The sequence below is a fragment of the Eretmochelys imbricata genome, chromosome 14 (assembly GCF_965152235.1).
Source record: "Eretmochelys imbricata isolate rEreImb1 chromosome 14, rEreImb1.hap1, whole genome shotgun sequence".
NCBI classification, from domain to species: domain Eukaryota; kingdom Metazoa; phylum Chordata; order Testudines; family Cheloniidae; genus Eretmochelys; species Eretmochelys imbricata.
Window position 1 is genome coordinate 10,199,387 of NC_135585.1, and position 19,480 is coordinate 10,218,866.

The following is a 19,480-nucleotide window of genomic DNA, read 5'->3' on the forward strand; positions in this document are numbered from 1 at the left end:
AAGAACAGAGAAAGAAAGAAGGGCTGGGGATTATGATTATATAGTCTTAACATAGCCATCCCCCTGCCAGACATGCCCACGTTGTGAATCTGGAGTCACTCCATTGATTACTTATAGAACAGACCAAACTGAGGCATAATTAGGTCCGGATTGTGAACCCTTAGCTCACTGTGGTAAGTGGTTACTCACACACATGCATTGCCGTGGCAGCTGATGGGGAGAGTCTTTGCATAGATGGATGCGGACAGGACCACTGGTGTAACGAGTTGCTGTAGTTCACAATCTGGCCTTTGATTTTGAGATGCGTGGCTACTTGGGAAGAACAGGGAGAGACTTTCGGGGAGCATGGGAGAAATTACATCTTATTTAGCCTCAGGGCCTTCTGAAACTTGACACCAGCCAGGAATAGAGGGGGAAAGGCTCTAAACTCTGGAAAAAGTACATTTCGGGTCTTTGCTGTGAGTGATGGGAAAAAGCTATTTGATTACTGGCTACATTCCCCTGATTGAGGATCTATCAGATATTAAACTGATATTTGAGCTTAGCCAAAAGGCCAAGCAGCAGTGATTAACTACATTTCCCCCCTGGTCGTTTTTCTCCACTGTATTTAATTAAGCTCAGCCTCATTTTACAGCTTTATTTTGTAGTTTTTCAATGCCAGTTCTTAACTTTCCATGTTGGTTGTTGTAAGTCCTCATGGCTCTAGCTGTGGGCCTGATCCTGAGCCCCACGAAGTCAACGAGAGTTTGAGCTTGGGTTGGGAAACAAGAGCTTTACACCCAGAAGCTGAACGAATGGTTTGAGTTAAACCACAGAAGTACTTCAGATCAGTCTTGATTTGATTTTGAGCCATATCCATGATCCAGCAGAGCTTCTGCATGAATTTTTACGGTGGTTGCAAACCTCTAGAGATGTTTTTTGCTCCACCTGAGTATCAACAAATTTTATCTAGCTGCTGTTTCTAGTGTAGTTCAGGTATGACACTGATTCAGTTTTGGGATAGGTCATAAAATGAGTCACATGGTATTTTACTCTTGCCTCTGATTGGCTGAATGATCTAGGCCACGTGATCAGAAGGGTCAGCATCAGCCATTTTCACTTGGCTTTGCAGTGACCGTGGCTGCATTTTAGTTACAGCCAGCTGGAAAAAATCAGCATTTGGTTCCTTCCAGCCCCAGTCTCTCTCTCTCTCACAGGAAAGAGCATCTTCTATTTTTAATGCTTTTCTGGGAGCAAGACAGAAGCACCTGTTAGGAAATGAGGAAAAACAAAGTCCCTGCTGCTGCCTGTGGGCCAGCTGAGATTGGCTCCAGATGAGCGAGAAATCTCTCTACAAGCAAGAGGGAAATGGGGAGTGTAAGGATGATTGTGCAGTTGAGACACTGGACTGGAGATCTGGGTTCACTGTTTAGCTCTGCTGTGGAGTCCCTGGGTGACCTTTGGCATGCCACCAAAAGGTAATAGGGAAGATGTGCTGCAGGGAGTATGTGTAGCCGGCAGAGGAATTTTTAGCTATGGCAAACCGAGCATGGGTGCCTCTGGCTTGCCTTGCTTACTGACCAGTTCCTTGACTTACTGAGCAGTTCAAGCATAAGTTGCAGGAATGTATTGTGTAGGCTCACAATGGGCCAAATACATCCCTGGTGGAGCTGCACTGAAGACAACACAGCTGCGGTAGGCATTGATTTGGTCTAATGAGTCCAGCACCAGAGAAAGGGATCCAGTAAGGGGTGAATCTGCTCTAGAAGTTGGATCCTTGTGGCAGACATAATGGGGGACTCTGGGGGTGAATATCCCTTGACCTTTAACGCATATTTTATGCCTTCTTTTTGGAGGAGAATGAGGAGGCGTAGCCCACCAGCTAAAGCCCACAATGGGAATTCGATTCCCTGCTCTCCCACTGGCGCGATGTGTGGCAGGCCACTCAAAGGTCTTCCTTCCTCAGTTTCCCAATCTGAAAACAGTGATGATAATATTCTCCTACCTGCCAGGGATGCGACGCTGCTCGATTAGTATTTGGAAAAGGCTTTGAGATCTGTGGCTAGAAATTGCTATAAATGGGCAAAACAGTATTAATAACTGATATGCAAATGGAGAATCATTTGGATAGGACAATAAGACACTAGTGGCAAAACCCCCACAAGACAACTGGAATGTAGCTGTGGTATATAAAAATGTGCCATGTGCACGACCGCGGCTGATTCAGTCACTCTCCTCTTGCTGCTCTCAGGGCCTAGGCTAGAGCTGTGAGTACTACACCTCATTTGAATAATTCCCACATATATTCCAGATGCTGACCACATGGCTGCCTTTGTAGGGCTAAAAAAAGAGGGGGTGGGGCAGGTCTCTCCTAAATGTCCATATTTAATTTCTACGCAGATGTTTGTAGTTGCACAGAATAAATAAGCATAAATCAACCCTCCCCTCGCCTCCCATCATACGTTGTGTGATTCAATACACGGAGCCTGCCCAGAATGCAGAGTGAAGACAACTCAGCCTCAGACGGATTTATATAATAAATGGCTGTGCACCCTTTCAAGGGGACAAGGAATCTTAAAATAACTCAACACTATATTACTGATCAAAAATGCATACAAGTCTGCAGCTATTCTTTTCATTGCCACCCCTTTGACACATTGGACGTGACCCATGGCCACCCTAAACAATACAATCCTTTCCTTACTGTGCTGACAACAAAGACTGGCCATCTCTGATCAGGTTGAGAAAGTAGGGTTTTTTCACCATCCCCTTCATTGTGAGTTACCCATTTCACTGTATAATTCCATCTCTGCGTGAGTCAAACATACTTCGCATGAAAGTGGCTTTCCTCCAAAGCTGCAGTACTGCTGCACAACCAGTAGAGGGTGTGAAAGAATATGATAAAAGGAACTTGAGTGTGTTACCTCTAAAAATTTACTATTACTGTTAAATATTTATATCACGGTAACACCCAAAAGATCTGTTGACAGAAGCTATTTTGTATCCTTCTTCTACATGCTATGAGGAGATGCTTACAGACGGAAATCTAAATAAGCAACACATAGAATTCAAATTAGGTTCACTCCTGGAGAATGGAATTTAAGTTTTATAGCATGACTAATACATGGTTTTCTCTTAGGCATAGACCAGACTCTTGATTTTTCCAGTATTATTAGCTGGGACTAGACAGTTTGGCCAAGGAAACCCCTCTATACTTACTAAAAGTACAAAGTGTTCTATTTAGACAAGACATTGATTTTTAAGGTCACAGCCACTCCTCCAGAAAACTCCATCATACTTGTGTCATCTACCTTGGAAAGACCAAGGTGATAATGCTGAGATCTGAACATGTCTTTCCAAGTAGCCTTGCCTGGGCAAAACCTGAAGTGTCACTAAGCCACCCCTCTACTATCTTGCTACAGCTGGTAAATTATCTACATTAGTACCTTAACTAAATGAAAACCTCATTCATCTTATCCATGAGAGTTCATTTATTTCATATGGCACCAACCACAACTTCTCTAAAGAGATTCTAATAGGAGGAAACTGCAAAATATCAAGACCACAAATCTGTGTCATATCCTTTAAGAAATAAAGCTCACAAGTGCTGGCGATTTTTAAAGTGTCTGAATCACACACGCAAGATCTTTCCATTAGTTACCATTGAAATGTGACACGTGGTTAGGTAGATTAACTAAAACCAAACAGAATACTTTGGTAATTAGCGAACAAGTGTATGTTGGTTTTTTTATGATAAGAAGGTTTTAAAAGGACATATTATAATTCTTGAGTCTAAGTTCATGTTTTGCAGCAAAATGGGTCAAGAAAGGATTCCCCCTATCCATGTAACGCTGCACATTTGGCTAGGTGCATCATTATCAGGGACGGGATGGGGAGACATGCTTTCCTCTGACGCTTCCGATATTGTCCTATGCTAGAGACAGGATATTGGACTTGATAGGCCAAAGTTTGATTCATTGCGGCAAATCCTGCACTGCTACCATTGGGCCAGATACCACAGCGTTAGACCTTTTAGAAACATTGATTTGATAGTGATGGATATTGTAATAGGGTGACCGTCCCTTTCAAGGATGGTAGGGATCAAGGGTCAGTCAACCCCTGATCCATGGTGCAACCCTCTAAGTTTCCTAGGACTTTCTGAATGGACCCAGGCCTATGGAAGGGCAGAGACAGGTGTTAGGAGAGAGGATGATGGTTCTGAAGGAATAGTTAATGCTTGGGGAAGAATCAGACTACCGTTTAAGGGCCAAGGACCAGGAACTTTGTGGTACAGGATGGGGCAAGGCTCCTCTCCTCCCAGCCAACTGGGATGAGCCCTGGGAAGGAGGGCAGCATATGCTGCCTTCTCTTTCATAACAAGAGAGACACATTCAGAAGAAGGACCGCTGCCTTCTGCCCTCTCCTTACCCAGGGAGCAAAAGGACTAAGAAAAGAGGGGCCAGCTAGGAGAAGCTGCATTAAAGACACTGCTGGCCTGACTCAGCAAGGCCCCAACAAGGAGGGCTGTGGGACTCCTGAACCCGGAAGGAGAAGACCTGGACTTGCAGGGCTAAATCCATGTTGAGTACTCTGTAAAAGAGGGAGCTTGTTCTCAGTGCTTAGGTCTGGGAGTCAATTATTGCAGAATACCCAGACAGAACTGATGGCAGGGTGCCTCCATGGACTCCCCAGGCCATGACGGGGCGACTGGAGGTGGCAGCCATGTTCCAGCTACTAACCACTGGCCATGAAGCAGAGCTCCAGAGTGAGTTCAATGGGGAATTCTGCTTAAAAAAAAAAAAAGGCGCATAGATTCTGTCTTCTTGAGACTTCCCAGTTAGGTGCTGAAACCTCCTCACTAGTCTGAAATGCAGACTAGGTGGGATGAAAAAGAAAGTCAAACATCTTCCACCAAGACGTTTTGGTACTTCTGTTTATCAGGAAGGTTCTTTACTAGGGGCTCAGTGTGTTGTCCACTTTCTGCACCCCAACCCACCTTGGGATTAGTGTTTACCTTTCCTAATACAGCACCAGTTCTGGATAAGATAACTCACGATGCATAGATCGCTGTCAGTCACATAGGGTTAGCTTGTGAATTTAGGCACAGCCTGGAGCAAAGGATAGTGTGTAAACTGCATTGCCGCAAGAGTACCTCCCAAAGCATTGTGCAACAGACCCACACCTCTGAGTCATAGTTCTTCCAGTGATTCCTCCTTGCTCCTGTGGGGTAGAAACTGATTGCTGGGCTGTACCCAACCGTGAATGACAACATCCCCTCCCCATGCTGACTAGTGACCGGGATTGCAGACAGCGTGACACCCATTCTTTACCCTACCCACCCCCCTACTCTGTGGAGGAATTAAAGAGGGAGTAACCCTCTTTACTCCTTCATGCCCAGAACCGTATGTGGAAGGGGGGTGGCAGTTCTGACTAGTCCCAGTTCTGACTAGCCCCACTCATTTTAATGGGATTACTTGCGGAGTAAGGACATTTTCAACCTGAGTAAGGGTGGCAAAACATGGCTTATAGTTTGTGATTGTGGAAAGGAATGACATTGAAGGCGCTCAGATACTATGGGGATGGGTTCCACTGTAAACCCATAATATAGAACCAGTCTTAAATAACTAGCATAATAACATTAAATCTCTCTGGATTCTATGCAAAGGCGCTCTAAACTGCCACTGGACATCACAAGACTTTCCCAGTCAAAACAGGAGCCACGAAATCAACCAGGTCTTGGAGAAACGAAAGTTCTTGCTTACTAGTTAAAATCCAGAGTCGCTCAATGAAAAATAAAGCGGACAGCTTCAATGGGACTAAGATCAGAATGTGGCCTCTTTGTCTCCACTGCCTACAAGTGCCTGGGGACTCAGTTCAAGGCTTATTTATCTGGGGCTGAGAAGGAAAAGCTATCTTTCTGTGTCACTAAGGTGTCACGACACGAGCAGATGGCACAGACTCCACTTCTTTCAAAGTAATGAAGTGAGATTGTTTACGTGAATGTTTTCAAAGAGCTCAACCTGCAAGGTTCTGCTCACAGATCAGGAAATAGCAGAACATAAATCTGTCCGAATCAGCCAAGCTCACACAAAATTCAATGTTGGAACACAGTGGCACCAGCAACTCTTGTTCTTTCGGTGTAATGACTGTTGATGCTAGGATTTAGCAGGATTATGTCGATTTAGGAAAAAGAGGGGAATATTAATATACAAAATTGTTAAATGTCAAATGAAATCCCTTAATAACGTGTGTGTCTGGCTGAGCATGGGAGCGCTTCAAAAACTAGCTACAAACATTTCAGAAATCCATTTGGCAAGTTCAAACAAATAGCCACAAATCAATTATACAGACGGTATTCTTAAGGGGGTCCATTTTCAGCATAGCATGCAGAGAATTAAGCCCGCAGCTCCCATTACTGTTAATGGGATTGGCACACCTAATTCCTCATGCCCATGGCTGCACGTTTAAAGCCAACAGATAAGAGTATGTCCTCAAATTAATAGGACTTTTTAATATTTTCTTAACAAAATGACTCTACCTGCATAGGATTGTTTTTTTTCTTGAGGAATATTTCAGTCTAACAGCTTTGGGCTCCATGGACTCACCTATGCTCAGAGAGGAAAGCAGAACAGAAGAATGCAGAAACTATTTGAGAGTTATGCAGGGGCTTTAAGTGGAGAGAGGAATGGCTACTAGTCATACCTAGGGTTGGCTGGAAAAGAAGGATTCTGTTTTTCAAGAAATGTCGATTTTTTGTTTCTGTTCTGATGCAGAAGGAAACAAGACCTTTTTTTTTGGTGGGGGGGAAGGGAGAGAGAGAGAGAGAATTTACAGCTGTGTGATGCAGTAGACAGGGATGTGGAGTGGGAAGCAGCAGACCTGAGTTCTAGTCCCAGCTCTGCCTCTGTATGGCCTTGACAAAGGGCTTGTCTACCTACACAGAAAGTATAGACTAACGTGAACTAAGCTAAACTGCACAAAGGCACTTTTAGTGCGGAATAAAAGTGTCCATATGAGGAATTAGTGTGTCACAGCCCTAGCTTATTCTGCACTAACTTCCCATGTAGACAAGCTCTTGGTCCCTTCTGTTTCACTTCCCCTCCTTTCTCAGCCTTGTCTATTTAAATTGTAATTTAAGACCGGTGCTCTCTCGTACTGTGCGTTTGCACATTGCCTTGCACAATGAGGCCCTGATCTCAGTTGGGACCTTAGATACTAAAGTAATACTATAGCTACTACTCAGTGTAACTCCACGACTTCAGTGGAGCGTCAGTGGGTGGAGAATCAGGCCTCTCTGGGTATGTCTCCACTGAATTGGGAACCTGGGCTTGTGGACTTGAGATTTCCAAGCCCATGCTTGAGCATCCACACTGCATTGTAAAGTTGGGCTTAAAATTGCTGGACCCGGGTCTCTCAGCCATACTAGTGCATCCATACTGTACTATGCAGACCGTCTCACTCGGGGATGTGGCTTGACCTGTGTCCAACTGCAAAATGACAGGGCTTGGACATGAGCCACAGGAGGAATTGGGCTCTGACCCCCCCCATCCCCAGCAGGGTCCTGAGTGCTTGCTGACCATCAGACTGATTTGTGTGTGGATGGAAAATGGGCTTGGGCTCCAACCTGAGTCAGAGCTTTGCCTTAATGTGCAGTGTAGACACACCCTGTGAATAATTTCTTTCATAAGACGGAAATAGCTAAATTGTGACAGCATTGTTACTTTGATGGCACAAACCATTTCTCTTGAGGGTGATGTCTGACCCTCAAGTAATAAAATAAATCAATCATAAAAGACAACAGGGACCCGAGCTGGGAAGTTTGAGTTTGGATCCACATCCAAACTCGCTCAATGTCCTGGAGTGCTTGCCACTTGGGCTGTGAGTTATTCAGGTTATTCTGAATCCAGGGGTTAAGTTTAAGACCAGAGCCTCAGCTGGTGTAGATGAGCGCAGCTCCCTTGCCTTCAGTCTGAGAATCTGGCACTTAAAATTTTCATTTAGATGTGATCTTCACTAAAATGTGGGGATGCTTGGCTATATCTCTAAAAAGAATACCTGGAGAGTGGAGATAATTAAGTCTGCAGTCCACAGAAACTGCCAGCAAGATTAGCTGTTAGGCCACTTGAGTGTCAGCCAAACATTGACTATTCATTGGAAAATGCTATACACAGTTAATAAGAAGTTCAGTGCCTGTACAGGTAAATATTTGTTCTGCCAAGTCCTATGTGATGGTCACTCTATACATTTCCCTCAGGAGAGACATGTTAAAAGCTTTGGGCTAGATTCTCCTCTCACTTACTGGGACTTAAAGACTAGGTTACATCAGTGTGAGAGGAACAAGGGGCACTTTAATGATGCAGTTCTAGGCACAATTATCCCAGTTTCCCCATATAACTCTGTATAGACAACATAAAACTCAGCAGGAAACAAAATATCTGACATGATCAGTGCAGAGTTTTATATAACAGTTTGACTGTAGCTTCAAGTGAACATAACCAAGCTATTTAATCTGCATTACATTTACTTAGTGCTACATTCTGTATTAGCAATTTCCATAATGACTCTCTTGCAGATCATGTTCTGAACACATTAAAGATAACGAAGAATAGAATAGGTTCTATCTTAATCATTCTGAGGTAGCTTCACTGAATTCCAAGCAGCTTATTATATGGGCTTCATACAATTTTATGGAACCCTAGAAAATAGAGATCCTGTCTACTCCTAGACATTAAGGGCCAGATTTTCAAAAGGGGAAGAAAATGTGTAATTGTGCACCAAATGTATATGCCCAGCTACCACAATGGTGTATGCAAAAGGATGTACCACGGATGTGCCATTTACAGTAGATACCTATCTGGGTATACTCATATGCAAAGTCAAATTTACATGTGATAATATGGATGCACATTATGCATACAGTTTTATACACCTCTCGGGCCATGTCATGAAGAAGCATAATCTGTGAGTATTCTCTAGTCAGTTTAACAGGTTCACATGGGGGTATATCTACACTGCAACAACACACCCACGGCTGGCTTGTGTCAGCTGATGCAGGCTCAGGCTGCAGGGCTATACAATTGTAGTGTAGATATTGGAGCCCAGGCACCAGCCTGAACTCAAATGTCTACATTGCCCCACAGCGCAAGCCTGAGTCAGCTGACATGGGTCAGACTCAGGTGTTTTATTGCAGTGTGGACATACCTGTGGTGTCTTTACAGTCAAGATGCTGCATTTGGGGTCTCTGATTCAGATTTAAGTCTTCAGCTGTATTCCACACAGCTAACCCATACCACATGCATAGGTTTCAAGAATAGGTTATGCATGCATAAAGCACTGCTGAACTATACTGCATGTATACCCTATTGCTGCATCAGCACTGACACTCACAGGACACCCATAGGTTATATCTGAGATGTTCTGAGATTGATTTTATGTTGATCTTTAAAGATATGGTTGTTCTCCAAAAATTGCTCTGATAACCATATCCTACAAGACTTTATAAGACGTAAATTTCACAAGAAAATGCGTTTTATCTCCACTGACATTCATTAGACTTTCCGTTCTAGACAATAAGCAGAACTGCTCTTTGTGGGGGAAAAAACTAAACAAGTGTAATTAGACTGGTTGTTCCAGGCTTGTCCAGTTCTGCTAAAACAATTCAGTTGTTCTTCAATTTTAAATGATACCATTTATAAATAGGTGGTACCTTTTATTTTGAACAAGGAGCTTTACGAAGTCTCTTTCCCTCTCCCACATAAACCAGGATGTGTTTAATGTAACATTGCCAATACCAAATGTTCAAAAATAATGAATCAGGCCTCAAAAATAATGAGATTTAAAAAACCAAACTGACCAACCAAACAATAAAAAGCTTGAGGTTTTCTTATGACTTCTGTATTTTGAGCCTTTAGGGTTCCCATTTTCAAGCTTTTCTCCACAGCCATGAAGGAAAGAAACTTTTTTTTTAAATGAAAGCTGTGATGCTGATTTATTCACAGGACTCCAGGAGCTGGGTCTTTAAAAATAAACACCAAGTCTTGTGAAAATTGGCAACACTGCAAATGGAAAAAAGGAGGGGATGAAAATGCATATGTATATACCAATGACTGTCATACTAAGAAGCATTTTTGGAAAGTAAGACCAGATCCTGCAGCAGAGAAAAGAGGAGCCTTCTGGGTACGTATGCAGTGTTTCCAGGAGCTGGTATGGGAAGGGCCAGAAAGGGTAATGTCTGGAAACTTGAGGAGTGTCACATGGGAGCGGGATCGTGGGGACTTGGAAGGAAGCAGCATAGGCACTTACATGGGAAGGGAAGCTACAGAGGTGTGCAAGTGGAAAGCAGCAACAGCCCCCGAAAAATTACAAAGACTTACTTTCCTGTAGACAGCCTGGTCCTAGATTCCTTGGGAATCCAAAACTGTGTCTGGAGATAAGGGAAGTTTTGGCTGCACAAGGAAAACAAGGTCAGGACCAACAGGGAAGTCGGATTTATTAATGCCATTTCTAATGTGGATTCTGGTGCATTAGTGGGCATGGGGTTTTAACCTCTGGTGCTCCAAGTCCAAATCACTGTCCTGCTCTGGTGTCTCTACACCCGGTGCTTCCACTACCTCTTGACTTTAATAGTCCCCAAAGCAGGTGTGTGACTTTTTTGCATGTGAGTATCCCTTTAAAGTCAATGGGATTATTCACATGTTTAAAGTTACAAATGTGATTAAGTGCTTTGCTGGAGCGGGGCCTGTCTAACAGGGAGGCATGATCCTTGCTCGCACTGAGGCCAGCTAAAAACCTCCCACTGACTTCTCAGGGAATGAAATCGGGCCTTTACCTTTTAGAACTCTTTGGGATCGTGTTCTTACTCATCTGCATAGCACCAGGCATGCCAACAATGCCCCATAAATAATACTAAGAAAATCCCATTGAGATTCCAAGGGAAAATTCTTCATGGCTTGCTTGGTGGCATGTGACCAAAAAACCCGCCACACAATGTGCCACAGTTTTTCACACGACTACTAGTCTGTGTTTCAAGGAGCTGGGGTAAAAGAGGTCAAGGCTGAGATGTACTGGCTGAGCCAGGCCAGGAAGTTTGCATAAGACTTAGCCACACTGCATCTGACTCTAGCCAGAGTTATTAATCACTCACTTTCATGAGCAGTAAATTCACTCATAAAATTTAATTAAAAAAATTCTGTAAATGCATTTTTAAAATACGGCATTAAAATATGAGTGCCCATTAAAGGAGTGACATAAACACCCAGCCAGAGCTTTACTGGGCAGGAGAGGAGGTTTTCTTGTTGTTGTTCTATATCAAGCTTAAAAATATCATGAAAAAAATAAGCACCCAGTAGTATTGTTTGAATTACACACCCTCTGAAAGAGCTCGCTGTCAGCCGTCTCAGTTTGTGAAACTGCATGTTCTATTAGACAGACTAAATACTAGGCACAACATAACTTTGTGTCACCAGAGACCTCCCATATATTTGCCTCTGGCCTAACATTCTGAGGTGAATAATGAAGCCTTTTCCCTTCTGCGTGTTAAATAATAAATAATAATAATAATAATCATGGCATTCTTAAGAAGAACTCAGCCCCAGATATTAAAATGTCCCCTTCACCCTTTCCAAAGCCTAGAGTAGCAGTTTATAAATATCACTGCACTGGGAAAATGAGAACATGCCAGGGACTTATTCAAATTTTACACTGAGGCCTCTTTACACAGCTCCGATGGGGTAAAGGGCCTTATTTCCACCTGCTGCCAGAGCAGAGTAAAGGGCCCTTGATGTAAATGAGAGTTAGGCTCTGAAGGTAGGAGGGGTTCTTAACATTTTGGCTCACTTGCCTTCCCCCTAAAAGAAAAAAAAATTCAACTTTGTATTGCTTGTTTGCACTGCTCCAGACATGTGCAAAATAAACTTTTTCATAGATGATTTATATGTAGGGCAGTTAAAAACAAACGGACCTTTCTCACCCATCAAATAATCCAAGCTTGTGCTTGTCTTCCAGATTGCCCACTTCTGTGTTCTGAGGTTGCTCTTTGTTATTCAGGAATATGCTTTGATGTGTTTGCTCTTGCATTTAGAAAGAAATCTGAGGGAAATGGCAATGAGGGGGTTTTGCAAGATGTTAGGCCACTTAGCTGTTGGAGCCATTGAGAAAAACCACCACCTAGTTTTCCCTGAAAAACAATGTTACATAAGTGCTTCTGTAACTTTTTCTGTTTCATAAGTAACCTGGCAAGTAGAGTAATTCACATTCTGGGTATCATTCTAAAGAAATATTTCTAATAATCCTCTCTGTGTACAAAGCGGTATTGCCTCACCCTGGTCTGGCATTTAATCTACTAGTTACTATTTTCAGAAAGGCTATTTCCAAATCCGAATAACAACAATCTCGCCTTTATATAGCGCCTTTCATTCTGGAGGATTCCAAAGTGCTTTGCAGAATTAAAACAAAAAGAGACAAGCTGGACAGAGGGGTCATTCATCACAGAAATGCAACCAGCTCTGGGGTGGTCAGCGTTTAACAGCGATAGCAATGCTGTACAACAGCATAGGCAGAAAGTGCAGAATATCAGCCTGATTCTCCTCTCCCTTTCCCTAGTGTAATTCCACTAACTTCAGTGGAGTTATTCCAGATTTACACTGGTTTAAGTGAAAGAAAAACTATACCCCTCCTGTCCAATTGAAACTGCAGGGCAAATTTAGGCAGGCAGAATGTAATCAACCTAGGCTCCAGCTCATCAACAAATAGCAGGTGGACACAGCTGTCTCAATGGCACTGCCCTGCCCCACCCTCCCAGATCACATGGAGGCCTCTCCAAGAGGTTCTGTCCTGCGGAAGGTGTGGAGACTAGACAGGCTATTGGGCGGATCGGAGGTGGATGCACATCATCCCCTTCTGCCCCCATAGAAATTAGACAGAAAGAACAAGGCAGCCCCAGGCTCCACACTCTTTCCAGTGGAGTCTTTCCCTACCAGGGACAGCCCTGGTCAGAGGGAGGCCCTGACAGAGAGCTGCTGATGTTCCCCCTGCACAGCTGCTGGGGAAGTGGAAGGCCTGAATCTGTGAAGTTTGGGGTAGACTTCATGGCCATTCCTGTGTGGGTAACCCCCCACATGGTACCCTACAGTGAGGCACTATGTGAGGGGATTCTCCCCAGTTCTCCATCCACAAGAGGGTAAAATCCAGTCAGAGTTTGGGGAGGCTAAATACCGGTCTGATACGTTCTACTCGTTACTGGAGGGAGCCAGGCACCCCAGCTCTAGTGGCAACCACTGATAAGCAGAAGGTTAGCAGGCATTTCTCCCTCCGCCACTTCCAGCTTTACAAGGGGATCTTTTATGGACTTGTATTTTTCTGCTGCCACTAAGTGTCCCGGCATAACTCAGTCAGGCTGTACCAGGATTCCGAGCTAGCCATATTATAATCTCATTTAAAGATAGGAAGCAATGATCAGTGAACTCTGAATAGCCATTCTGTGTTACGATGTATAATACACTCCTGGGCTAATACAAATGCAGGGAAAAGGGTATAATCTTGGTGTCAGGGAAATGAATATATATCTCTACCAACACCCTGCAGTGTTTTTTGTCTGCACAATCCCAACCTGTGGCAACAAAACTGCATATTACCCGCTTGTACTAAGTTGTGCCTTGATTATTATTATAAAAAAGAAAGCATAACCTTGTTAACCCTCTTACCAGGCTAATACCTTATTGCAAATCCTCTTGGTGGTAATGGATTTTTCTTTTTTTATATACTTTATGCAACAGTGTATTAAAGTGGCTTTTTATAAAAATGGCACATGAGGTTAATAGAGCCACAACTAGGATTTTCTGTGCCCTAAATCTCCACAAAGACTCTTGTGTAAACACTTCTGTTCCAAAAATAAAAACAAAAAACAGAACAGGGAAATGTTGCATTATCCCTGAAAATATTAGGTTACTACTCATGGCAAACTAGGGCATACTGTTAGTAGGTGAACCTGAACTCCCTGTGAGCTGGAATCTACCTACCATTTGACAGAATTACAATACTACAGTTTATGGCCCCTGTTCAGGAAATCACTTGAGCACATGTTTAAATACATCACTATTCAAGACAATGGCTTAAGCCGGAGCTTAGAGTAAAGCACAAGCTTAAGTTTCATTGACTTGGGAACCGAAGCACATACTTGAGTGCTCTCCTGAACTGGGATGACCTGTAGCAAGCCATTTGCTCACACAAATTTATACACTGAGAGACATACATCTATAAAGAAATACAGCGTTCACAGCAAATCTTTTATCTCCTAAATCTCCTAATACATGCAACTTTGACCACAGTTAAAACACGATCAATGTTAATCAGTGTGCCAGCAAATAAAAATGAGATCCTAATTGTTTTACATCACCATCTGTAATCAAAGACAGCATTTTGATAAAAACATTACTTGAAAATCAGGAAATATTTTCTATACTGGAGATAGTTAATATCTTCTCTTTCTAGAGCACTGTTCATCCTAAAGCAGTAGCTCTCAACCTTTCCAGACTACCGTATCCCTTTCAGGGGTCTGATTTGTCTTGCTACCCCAAGTTGCACCTGACTTAAAAACTACTTGCTTACAAAATCAGACCTAAAAATACAAAAAGTGTCACAGTACACTAGTACTGACAAATTGCTTCCTGGACAATAGGTTCAGTCAATGGGGTTGCTTGCATAAGGTGCCAGGATTCCTTCTCCCATTAAAGTAGCTCTGCCAGTTACTTTGATGGGGACAGAATCAGGTCCTTACTGAGATGGAAGACACAAGTACGTTATGTCTGGGGGATGTCCCTAATGACTCAGGGCGAGCCAGGGATGCCTAACTGAGCAAAACTGCCATTGAAGTCAACTGTAATTGACAAGCAATTGAATTGTCAATAAAACTATATAATCGTGGCGCTAATGCTTGAAATATGGGGGAGCTTTGCTGAGGAAATACCTTCAGGCTTTGTTCTGCTAATGTTTAGTTTTTATAGATAGCAAAGATTTCATAGAGGTTAAGACCAGAAATGATCATCAGAATCTAGTTGGACCCCCTGCATAACACATGCCAAAGAATGGAATGCAGTGATTAGAAAGTCATCCTCTATAGTTTGTAAAAACTTCCAAGATGTTTCACTATAGGCAATGTGAGGCCTCTAACCATATACCCCCAGGTTGATGTCCCCCTACAAAATATTCAGTTTATGGAAATTTGCTTGGGCAGTGTTTTCTCAGCTGTTTGTCGTAGTTGGAAAAACCTCTAATTAACGTAGCACTGTAAAGCCAGCTGCTATAAACCAGTTGATCAGATACACCTCTTAATTTCTCATCCAACTAAGTTTACACCAGATGATCGTTGCTCTTGGCCTCCAGAAACTGTCTACTTTACTCAAAGATTGCATTGGAGCAGCCGTTGTTCTGTATTTTTGAGATAGTCTCTTTGGATGAACTCTCATGGGTTTGGATGATAATTTATGGGGGGGGGGTGAGTTTCTACTCTGTTGCTTGTGAGTCAACTTGGAGTTATCCTATTTGTGCTGTAGTTTTAAACATATGCAGATTGATACCCTATCAAAACACTTGTAAATAAAGACCATTCTTGTATTCCTCAAGTTCAATCAAGTGTAGAAGTTTTGTGAAGAATTCAGGCTAGGATCACTGAGTTTGTTCGCATTTGTCAAATGATAGGTTATCTCAGTTCAGTGCAATGAATTTAAACATGTTCAATATATTTTGACTCACGGAAGGAGTGTGATCTAGTGGTAAGAGCAGGAGACTGGATTCTATTCTTGGCTCAGCCACTGATGAACCGTGTGACCTTGGGAAAGTCATTCAATCTGTTGATGCCTCCATTGATTTATCTGTAAAATGTGACTAAAAATACTTATCTACTTGACAATGGAACCATGGAAAATTAATTTGTAAAGTACTTGAAGATCCTCACATGACAGATGTGGTCGAAGAACAAAGATAACAAATTCACTGGTTTCAGAGTAACAGCCGTGTTAGTCTGTATTCGCAAAAAGAAAAGGAGTACTTGTGGCACCTTAGAGACTAACCAATTTATTTGAGCATGAGCTTTCGTGAGCTACGGCTCACTTCATCGGATGCATACCGTGGAAACTGCAGCAGACTTTATATACACACAGAGAATATGAAACAATACCTCCTCCCACCCCACTGTCCTGCTGGTAATAGCTTATCTAAAGTGATCATCAAGTTGGGCCATTACCTGGATTTGTGCTGGAAATGGCCCAACTTGATGATCACTTTAGATAAGCTATTACCAGCAGGACAGTGGGGTGGGAGGAGGTATTGTTTCATATTCTCTGTGTGTATATAAAGTCTGCTGCAGTTTCCACGGTATGCATCCGATGAAGTGAGCTGTAGCTCACGAAAGCTCATGCTCAAATAAATTGGTTAGTCTCTAAGGTGCCACAAGTACTCCTTTTCTTTTAACAAATTCACTGTGTGCGTAAGATCTCCCTACAGCCCATTTTCACATCTCTGCAACAAAATAAAAAAGGAACCCTGTGTCTCACACATTGATAATTATTTTGCCTAGTGTTGCTTTTTATTATTTGTATTCCAGTAGCATTTGGAAGCCCCACTGAAGATTAGGGGGCACCATCATGTTAGGTGCCCTACATAGTAAATTTCATATTGCTCTGAAGATTTTATAATCTAAATAGACAAAAGGTAGGATTGGACAAAAGTGATTTACCAAAACTCATGCAGAAAGTCTGTAGCAGAGTCAGGAACTGAATTTATATCTCTTGGATCCCCAAGCAGTGCCTTAACCACAAGACCATCCGACCTCCCAAACAGTAGCACATCTGAGGGCAGAGACCCAGCTGTAGCGAGACTGATTCTCATCACCCAATTGTTATTTTCAGTGAAAAAGACCATCTGGTCCTTCTCTCAGTCCACGGGAAATAGGAAATCTTTTCACAGTGCTCATGGAACTTTCCACACACTGGAGTACAATATTCAATCTAGCCAACTTTTATTCTATAATAAAAACTTCATGCATTTTCTTAATAAGTTTAGCATTGCTCACTCATTCTTCCTGTTTTTTTCTTTTATTCCTTTTTGTCAAGAAAATGAAAAGCAAAATAAAAAAAACACATTTCCATTCAAAATGGAACATTTTAGTTAATCCCATAAAGAACTAGTATAATGGATTCATCTATGAAACGTATGGGAATGGAATCAATGCTTATTATACATACCAGGTCACTTCTTTGTGGCTGGTTTAAAACTGTTATGTTAAGTATAATGTGAAATGAAAACGCTTTAGTCTAAACATGAAAAGGTGATATTGTATTATATCTCCGTGGTCCGGCATGACTTTGTTAGTATCTGATTTCAGGGCTCCATATCGAAGACCCTCTATTGTTTTCTTTCTACCTTCCCTCTCAGGCAGGACAGAGAATAGATAGCTGTTTTAATGTAGATATTAATTTCATTTGGAGTTGTGTTACTCCTTAAATATTTAAGTCTCTGTATTTTTGTGTTCTGATGAGCAGGAAAACTGAAAAATTGAATGTGAATGGGGCTTAATCATGGTAATGATGGGCGCTCTTTTCAGTCTCTCTTAATTTTCCCGTCTTTATACTTTTGCTTTCAGGGCTAATTGAAAAGATGTAAGTGTTACGCAGACACAGTCACTCCTTATATAACCACAGTTGTGTTCTTCTGACTGCACTAAACATTTTGACATGCTTAAAGTTTACAATTAAGCTACTAAACTTTTCAGCAGACATTGTTTCTAAGTGGCATAGTGTTTTATAGCTATTCTGTTGGCTTAAAACAAATCACATAAATCTCACTGTGGAATATTTAGCAGGTATATTTATTAGGAGCTGGATCCAATCAGCCAGACTTGAGAACCTTGAATTGAGCAGATTCCCATTTTGTCACTGCTTTGTTGCTTTGTCTTCATGTTGTGCCTTGCACTGCCACTGTTGAAACTTACCGATCAGGGCAAATAACTAATGCAAGCAGTGACAGTGCTCTGATGCGCTTCATGGGGCATGTAACTTAAAAACTGTGGTGTCTTGTGCACTGGTAGGTTACATTCACTGGGCCAATTTTGCTCTCAGTTGAACAGATGCAACTACGGCTGAAACAGGTGGGAATTGCACCACTGTAAGTGAAACAGCATTTGGCCCAGTACCTATGGCTGTGCATATATATATTATGAAGAGGGGGCAAGATTTCCAAACTGACCAGCACTGCGTTCTGTCAGTATTTGGGATCCCAATTTGACACACCTTAAGGAGGCCAGTTTTCAGAAACTGCTGGGGACACACCCTCTGAATATGGGGCCCCCGTCATGTGTCCCATGTTGTGAACTCAAAAACTGAGGCTCTCAAAATCAGTAGTTACTTTAAAAAATCATAGAATTACACCATTGTTCATTGCCAGGATGCTGGACATCAATTCTCAAGTCATATATAGCCTCAGACTAGTTGTATAAAGCCTCAGATGACTTTTAAAGTAATTTTAATGTATTTCTTTTTAGAACTTGGAAACCTCATCACCTCTGGACATGACATACTCTGCATTTGGACATAAATTGAGCTTAATGGAGCAGGGAAAAGGAGAGTCAATTTTCAAAAGCAAATAAAACAGCTTGTATGAAAATCAATGGCTAGTGATGGAAAAATATGCAACTGAACTGAGCCCTTAACTGGTTATTTAACTAAAACAAGGCACTCTTAATAATAAACACTCCCATCGTCAACTGCATCACAGACGCTAATGGAAAATCTTGGCATCTTTCATTGTATGGGAATATGAGGCACAACTGGTTAGGATGCTTTCCTGCCATCCTCTTGCCAACTGTACATTCCATCTGACTGAGGATTACTGATCATTTTTGGCAACTTCGTGGCTACAGAGGACTCTTCTGTACAACTGTTTATTTATCCAAGACTCCAGGAATTTATTTTTAACAGAACTTTAAAAAAATGCTGTAAATATGAAATATGCTAATTGTACTAACAAAAGGGTTCCTAAACCAACCTTCCTTGCTTGCTCTTAAAAACACAGTGCTGGACCAAGAGTCTCAGCCAGTGTAAATCAGCATAACTACATTGACTTAGTGGACTGATGTCGATTTATACCAGCTGAAGAGTTGGCCTAGTGTATCAAAATGCTCAATTGTAGGAACTCAAACCCTGTGAAACTCAGAGCAAGAGGACTATTTAGTTATACCTATATTCATTCATTAGTAGTAGCACTGGGAAATTCCCCAGCTGAAATAGGGGCCCCATTTGATTAGGCAGCATGCACAAATATAGTAAGAGAGTCACTGTCACAAAGATCTTAAAATCTAAATAGACAAGGAAGTATTATGCCCATTTTGAAGATAGGGAACTGAGGCACAAAGTGTAAGTGACTTGTCACATGGAGTCTGTGACAAAGCCAAGAACTGAAGCCAATTCCAGTCCAGAGTATTGACCACAAAACCATCCTTCCTTCCATTCGG

The 19,480-nt window shown here is 42.1% G+C and overlaps 1 pseudogene; it reads right to left on the reverse strand.

Moving 5' to 3' along the window:
• Nucleotides 1-457: 457 nt before the first annotated feature.
• Nucleotides 458-565, reverse strand: LOC144275348 (U2 spliceosomal RNA; annotated as a pseudogene).
• Between the last annotated feature and the right edge of the window lie 18,915 nt (nucleotides 566-19,480).